This window comes from Mustela erminea, chromosome 4 (genome assembly GCF_009829155.1).
Source record: "Mustela erminea isolate mMusErm1 chromosome 4, mMusErm1.Pri, whole genome shotgun sequence".
NCBI lineage: Eukaryota > Metazoa > Chordata > Mammalia > Carnivora > Mustelidae > Mustela > Mustela erminea.
Window position 1 is genome coordinate 74159938 of NC_045617.1, and position 7880 is coordinate 74167817.

General features: G+C 34.6%; 1 pseudogene; it reads left to right on the top strand.

Moving 5' to 3' along the window:
- The first annotated feature begins 339 nt into the window (after nucleotides 1-339).
- LOC116587788 lies at nucleotides 340-828 on the top strand (annotated as a pseudogene).
- Nucleotides 829-7880: the final 7052 nt, after the last annotated feature.

The window sequence follows — 7880 nt, forward strand, 5'->3', positions numbered from 1 at the left end:
ATAATTTAGTTATGACTTCAATGGCTGTAGGCTGCCTTTTCAAAATTATTTTTTGTGTAATTTCTCTTTTTCTCTTAGTTGTGAATTGTGAGTGCTTAGGTTTGACAGTCTTTCACATCCTAGTCAGAAGTGCACAGTCAATCCATACTTGCATCTAGTAACTTAAATGTCTGTATCTCTTGTGGTTCTGCTTCTATTAGTTGTTTTTCCCTCTTAGCTTTTTTGTCGCGTGTTCTGCCTCCAAATTTGCCTGGTAATTTTTTCACTAAAGTATAGACATTTTAAATGAAAAGTTATAGGGCTTTTTCAGCTAGAACCTTCATCTTCCAGTCATTCACTAAAATGACCAACACAGATGGAAAGAGGAGAGGCACTTGCTTTGTGTTCTCTAGACCTTTTAGAAAACGTAGAGTTGTTTCTTTGGCCACATACATGCAAATCTATAAGAAAGATGGTATTGTAGACATCAAGGGAATGGGCACTGTTCAAACAGGAATGCCCCACAGATGTTACCATGGCAAAACTGGAAGAGTCTAAAATATTAGACTAAAATATAAAATGCTGTTTGCATTGCTTTAAACAAACATGTTAAGGGCAAGATTCCTGCCAACAGAATTCACGTATTAGCATACTAAGCATTTGAAGAGCCAAAGTAGCTTCCTAAAGTGTCTGAAGGAAAATGATCAGAAAAAGAAGGAAGCCAGCAAGAAAGATACTTGCGTTCAACTGAAGCATCAGCCCATTCCACCCAGAAATACACATTTTGTAAGAACCAATGGGCGGGAGCCCGAGTTGTTGGAACCTATTCTCTATGAATTCATAGCATGATAAGTGTAAAAAAAAAAAAAAAAGCCTCAAGACTGTAAAAATATAAAAATAAAAAAAAATAAATGAAAGGTTATAGGGATAATTTGAAGTTTTAGATGATGTTACCTTCCTCAAGAGAAGAATCATCTTGTTTTACACAAATAGGCTGAAGTCAGATCACTTTATCTTTTCTAGATTGGGCTTCATTTTTAGGGGAGTTGGTCTATTTCTGTTTCTCCCTTACTCTTAGAGTGTAACCCAGTGGGAATCTCATCTGAAAGCCTGGATTATATGTCAGATCTCTCTCTTTGGAAAGTCTGAAGTCCAACTTTTGTTTCTACATTCTCAAAGGACTCCTGGAGACTTTGTTCAGTTTCTCACCTTCTCAGCAGTAGCTTGCAAACTAACAAATGTCAAATAGAAAAATAGGCTGAATATTGGATTTTCTCTTTATCACCCTTCTGTCCAGTATCTTTGATCCTCTTTGAGATCTTTCTGCCTTGCTCTCCAGTGTCTCCAAACAGATTCTGTGTGTATGTGTACATGTGTATGTATTTGTATGTTTGTGATTCTTGTTGCTTATTTTCAAAACAAAGATTGTTCTGTAACAAGTTACGTTGCCATTTTTGATAGTATAATATCTTTGCTTTTGTTTATTAGCATTTGCCTGATAATCATGGTAAACCTAAACATTTCCTACCTTTCATTTAGGATTTAGGTGTATCTCATGTACTTGGTACAGAGTTAGATTTTACTTTGTGACTCAGTCTGAGAATCCTTTTCTTTTAGTAAATCTTTGTCTTTTCTTTTAAATAATATCTATATATATGAACCTATGTCTTCCCTTAGTTCTGACTCTGTTTTATGTTGTATTTTTTGTTTTTATGGTTTTTTAAAATTCTTTCAGTAGTCTTTTTTCTTTACTTGTTATATAAATTTGTAATTATTAATATGCTTAATTTTTTATATTTTTATTATAGTGATAACTTTTACAACTTTATGTCTTACTTTCAGCCTGGTATTTCAAAAACTGTGTCCATCACACCTCTATCACAATCAATACAGCATTATCCTATTTCTTTTCTTTTTTTTAATTTCTTTTCTTTTGTTTTTTTAAGATTTTACTTATTTATTTGACAGACAGATCACAAGTAGGCAGAGAGGCAGGCAGAGAAGGGGTGGGGAAAGCAGACTCCCCATTAAGCAGGGAGCCCGATGCAGGGCTCGATCCCAAGACCCTGAAATCATGACCTGAGCTGAAGGCAGAGGCTTTAACCCACTGAGCCACCCAGGCACCCTTTCTATTTCTTTTCTTTAACCTCCCTTCATTCCATCCAAATTTAGGTAATATTATCTTTTGTAGTATTTAATTTTATATGGTTAAATCAATTTATATTCTGATAGTTGATTTATTTCAGTATGTTTGAAATTAAGTCATTTGATCCTGACATTTACATGAAACACATTTACTGCAAACCTTCTCTAAGCCCTACATTTAAATTGTGAGGCATATGTGTAAATTGTGAAAGCATATTATATTTACATTTTCGTCAGTCACTCTAGTATCTACAGTTAATATATGTCAAGAATTTAGAACAGTGGCTAGTACAAAAGAAGTACTGTATACGTGTTTTCTATGTATTTTAGTTGTAGTTAAAAATTTATATATAGTACTCACATAGTCCTTTTGCTATAGTTTTTTTATTCATCACATGGTGGGCTGAACTTCACACTGATAGTTTTCTCAGAAAAGCTCAAGGGAATCTTTGCATGTAAATTACTGTATAGTATTTTACAACTTGAAGGATAGTATGGCTGGATATGACATCCTTGGGTTGACACTTTTAATCAAATTTTTTAGATGTTATTTGTTTGAATGACACTGAATACTGCAGCAGGGAAAATGTGGACCAGTTTGATGCACTACTTACTAGGTGATTTTTATTTCTTTTTTTTTTTTTTTTTGGTAGAGTCTTGAAAAGGGATCCTTTCTTTATCTTTCAAGTCCAATAATGTCTTAGTATTGTCCATCCTGGATCATTTTTTCACAATGCCTTGCACATTTTTTAATATTCAGATTCATGTATATTTTATTTCTTTAAAAAATCTTGAATTATAATTGTAATCATGGGGGTTCTTCTTTAAGTTTTGTTTCCTTTATTGAGGACTCCAATTATAAATCAGTTGGATCCTTTTTCTCTTCATTTTCCTTTCATTTATGTAGTGTCACCTCACTGCCTCTTTATAATATATAAACAAAATTAAAATCCATGTTAAGATAGCAAGTGTTCTATAATATTTTAAATTTTAAATTTCATAGTCATACTTATGACTGAAATCACTTTATCTGCAAAATAAAATATATGGTATTCTCCATTCGAGTCCTGATGAAATAAACCCTGGGCAACCTGAAGAATGTCAGAAGAACACTCCATCTGATAAATATAAATAAAAATAAACAGTGACATTTCATTTCACTTAAATTATGATATATAAATGCAAGAAGTAAAATCTAAGGAAGCCTATTAATTTATCATTTCCAACTCATGTAGTAATTTTCAGTCTATTTATAGAGCTCCAGATACAAAATGAAGAGAAACTACCTATAACAGTTTCCTCATTTCATAGGAAAAAATCTGATATTTTATTTATTTATTTACTTATTTACCTATTTATTTATTTAAATTTTTTTTTCAGTGTTCCAAGATTCATTGTTTATGCACCACACCCAGTACTCCATGCAATACGTGCCCTCCATAACACCCACCACCAGGCTCACCCAACATGCAACCCGCACCCCTCCAAAAGCCTCAGATTGTTTCTTAGAGTCCATAGTCTTCCATGGTTTGTCTCCTCCTCTGATTTCCCCCAACTCACTTCTCCTCTCCATCTCCCAATGTCTTCCATATTATTCCTTATGCTCAACAAGTAAGTGAAACCATATGATAATTGACTCTCTCTGCTTGACTTATTTCACTCGCATAATCTCTTCCAGTCCCGTCCATGTTGATACAAAAGTTAGGTATTCATCCTTTCTGATGGAAGCATAATACTCCATTGTATATATGGACCATAACTTCTTTATCCATTCATTTATTGAAGGGCATCTTGGCTCTTTCCACAGTTTGGAGACTGTGGAAAGAGTTCATAGCCACTGCTGCTATGAACACTGGGGTACATATGGCCCTTCTTTTCACTACATCTTATCTTTTGGATAAATACCCAGCAGTACAATTGCAGGGTCATAGGGAAGCTCTATTTTTAATTTCTTAAGGAATCTCCACACTGTCTTCCAAAGTGGCTGCACCAAGTTGCATTCCCACCAACAGTATAAGAGGTTTCCCATTTCTCCACTTCCTCTCCAAAACTTGTTGTTTACTGTCTTATTGATTTTGGCTATTCTGACTGATATAAGGTGGTATCTCATCATCATTAGCCATCAGGGAGATTCAAATAAAAAATTCTGATATTTAAAGAGACCAGCAAGCTTTTTCAAGATTTTACAATCAATCAATCAATCAAAGCTCTCATAGTTTTCTGATATTAGACACACACTCATACACATACAAATGCACACACATATACTCACCTATTACTGTTTCAGCATAGCTGTTATGCCTTTAAAGGCCCACTCCAGGTACTCATTTTCAATTTCTACTAATAGACTATGAGCCAAATAAAATTGTGATACTGACCGGTTTAATCACTAGCATAGGCAATAACTTCACTTAGAAAAAAAATATTCAGCACCAGCATGTCTCAGGCACCAACACAAATACTGAAGAAACTCTTCAGCAGAAGGTTGAAACCTACTGCCACAAAGCTCTTCCCTTATGTGTAAAAGAAGAAGAACCATCCTTAGCATTATTAATATTATGTACAAAGCAACTTATTCAGTACATGGCACATGCATCCATAATATATGATCATTATTATAAATTTATAGATTCAGAGACCAAGTCTCAGAGATGATAGGTGAAATTTCTTAAGATCAGCTAGTAGGAGGCATAAGATTCTAATTCCGCTCCCTCCATTTTAACTCTCTCTGAAAATTTTCTTTACGTTGACCTGAAATCTTTCCCAACACATTTGTCCCAGCTTTAGATTTCCAAACAATAGAAAATAAATGTTATCTCTCTTCAACATAACAGTTTAAAATATTTGAAGGTAGTTACCATGTACCCTTAAGTCTTTTCTTCCTTAAGTTAAATATTCTTTTTCTGGTAGTTCATATTTCATATGACATATGACTGGTTTTATAGTCCACTCATCAGTCTGATCATTTTTCTGAACATGTTCCCATTTGTCCATGCCCCCTTCTAAAATGTAACATCTAGAAATTATCAAAACACTCCAATTGGGTTGTCAGTGCCAAATAAAAAGTAGACTATTTAGAGGTCTAACTATTAACTGAGAATAATGAGGAATTGCTGTATCTTGGCTGAACTCAAGTACCAGGAAGAGGGAAAAAAAAAAACCTTAGAAAAAATATCTCCTTTCAGTTGGGTCATAATATTCTGCTTCTGACAGAAAGTGGTCCAAAATAACCACCACTTTTACTGAATTCTGAAGATATAAATATGTTGGCTATTCTGCAAGAAGGCATCAATGCTGAACCCAGGAAGTTCACGGGACAGTCACTGTGAACAGCTGCTTTTCTTGAATTTACAAACAAACCTGTTACTTCTACCAGGGATGGGGGATATATGCTGCATGCCTCCTATATGTTAAGCATAAGTTACTGTATTTAATCCTAATCACATACACCTAAGAGTTATAGATTATTGTGTCCATTTTATATATGTTGAACTGAGGGATGGTATGGTACATTAGCATTCATTTATTTATCTTCATAGTGGAGACTGGAGAATTGCACATTATCATGCAGCTAGTAAGGTGCAGAGTCCAAATTCTGAGAGAATGTCCAAGAGTTCATGTGTTTTCTTTATCAGGTTACCTCACAAGAGGTGGTAGACAACCTCTAAAATACTCCCTAAAGATTCTCTGCCTCCTGATATTTGTTCCCTTGTGTAATTTCCCCCTCTTGGGTGTGGGCTAGGCCTAGTGATGCCCTTGAAGTAAATAGAAATTGGAAAGAGTGATGTAATGTGGCTTCCAAAAGTAGGTAACAAAGAGACAGTATCTTCCATCTGGATTACTCCTTCTCTTGCCCTTTTAATCACTCATTCTGAAGAAAACTGGCTTTCCTCTGGTGAGGGACCCAGTAGAAAGGCTCACATGGCAAAGAGCTTATGTCTCAAGCAGAGCCATCAAGAACTTCAGACCAGCCAAAAGCCATATGAGTTGAATACCCATTCTCCCTCGAGGGAGCCTTGAAATGACAGTACTAGCCAACACTTCAATTGTAGCCTTTGAGAGAGGCCAAGGCAAAGATAACCAACTAAGCTATATCTTGATTCCTGATTCATCACAATTATGAGATAATAAATATGTTATTTTAAAGCTATTAAGTTTTGGGATAATTTGTTACATAGTAATAGGTAACTAATACATCATACTACAGCAAAAAGTCTGTAGGAAGCAAGCAGAATTGCATGAAATCACTTAAACATGTGTCTTTCATCCACCAGGCATCAAATGTGCCCTAAATCTTGTCCCAAGTTTGTGCTTATTTCACAGCTGCAATAACCACCTTCCTAATGTTCTCAAGTCTCACTCTATACATACACTGAATTGTCCTGGTTCCAAAACTATTTTTTCTTAAACATAGTGGACATGGTAAACTTCGTATATTTTCTTGTTGAGATTGTTAATAAACATGACTGTTAACATGTAAATATGTCTCATCTAAATAACAATGAATCTCTTGATGCCTGTTTTATAGGAGACAAACTGAGGCTAGATTGCAAGGCTGTGTCATGACTTTTATTCACCAGTTTATTGGAATTACCTTTTTTTTTTTTTTTAAGACTGTTGTCATGATTTTAGCCACCAGTGTACTTCCAATTCAGCTCATATGGCAGACATAAATGAGTACTTACAGAGAATACTATCTATAGGCAACTTAAGTGTGTTTAGTATTAAAATTAATAAATATGAACCACAGTCCAATTGCACCTTTCCTGTTCTCCTTGCCTCTAGGAAGCAATGCTGCAAGAAACTGACATATTCGGTTTAGCCAAAAGATCCTTGTCATAAGCATTCCAAACCAGTCCCCTCCCAACTTTCATGTACTAATACATAGTCCCATGTAGTTCCTATAACTTTTCTTATGGAGAATAAACAACAAAGGAGAAAATTAACAATAGACTAAATTTAGAATGTAATTGAAACTTAAGAATAGGTTACAATTAACAAGAGAGGTAAATATTTTGTGCCAACAAATGTGTGTGCTAGTTGAAATCTCATTATTTAGAAATGATTCATTGTCATGTATGTTAACAGATGATGCATGAATGTTAAAAGATACATAAAAATTGAGAAAATTTTGACTAACAATAACTTCTTCAAGGTAATGTAAAGTTAACATAATTCCAATATACCAACAAAATTTAGAAAAGTTATTTTTATTTTTGAAGAGCAATAGTGAGCATTATAAATAAGCTTGTTCTCCATTTAAGCAAGTCGTTCTAGTCTTTTCTTACTGAGATACATACTGCTATTTGCTCACCAATATCCATGTTCTTTTTATTCCTTAAAGTCTCAATTTTGTACTGGGCCCATGGTTATTTGAAGAAATAACTACATTTCTTGGCCTTGCTAGCAACTAGATGTGATCCTCAGTTCTGGCCAATTTGCTTTAAGAAGAAAGTCTGCACAACTCCTAGGGAATGTCCTTATAGAAAAAGGGTGTTTCTACCTTCAACTCTCTCTTCTACTTTCTGATTGATACAAAGGGTGGAGTTCCAAGAACCATCTTTTTTTTTTTCCCTAAATCAAGTCCACTTTATTTGAAACTCTCTATATGCCACCCAAGAACCGTCTTGGAACACGAGTTAAACTTTCCAGTTATCAGGACTCTGTATTACTGGTTTGGTAGAACGCCCAAAATGTAAATAATACATCCTTTATTGCCACCATATTCAACCCCAACCTCCCACCAATGAACTTTG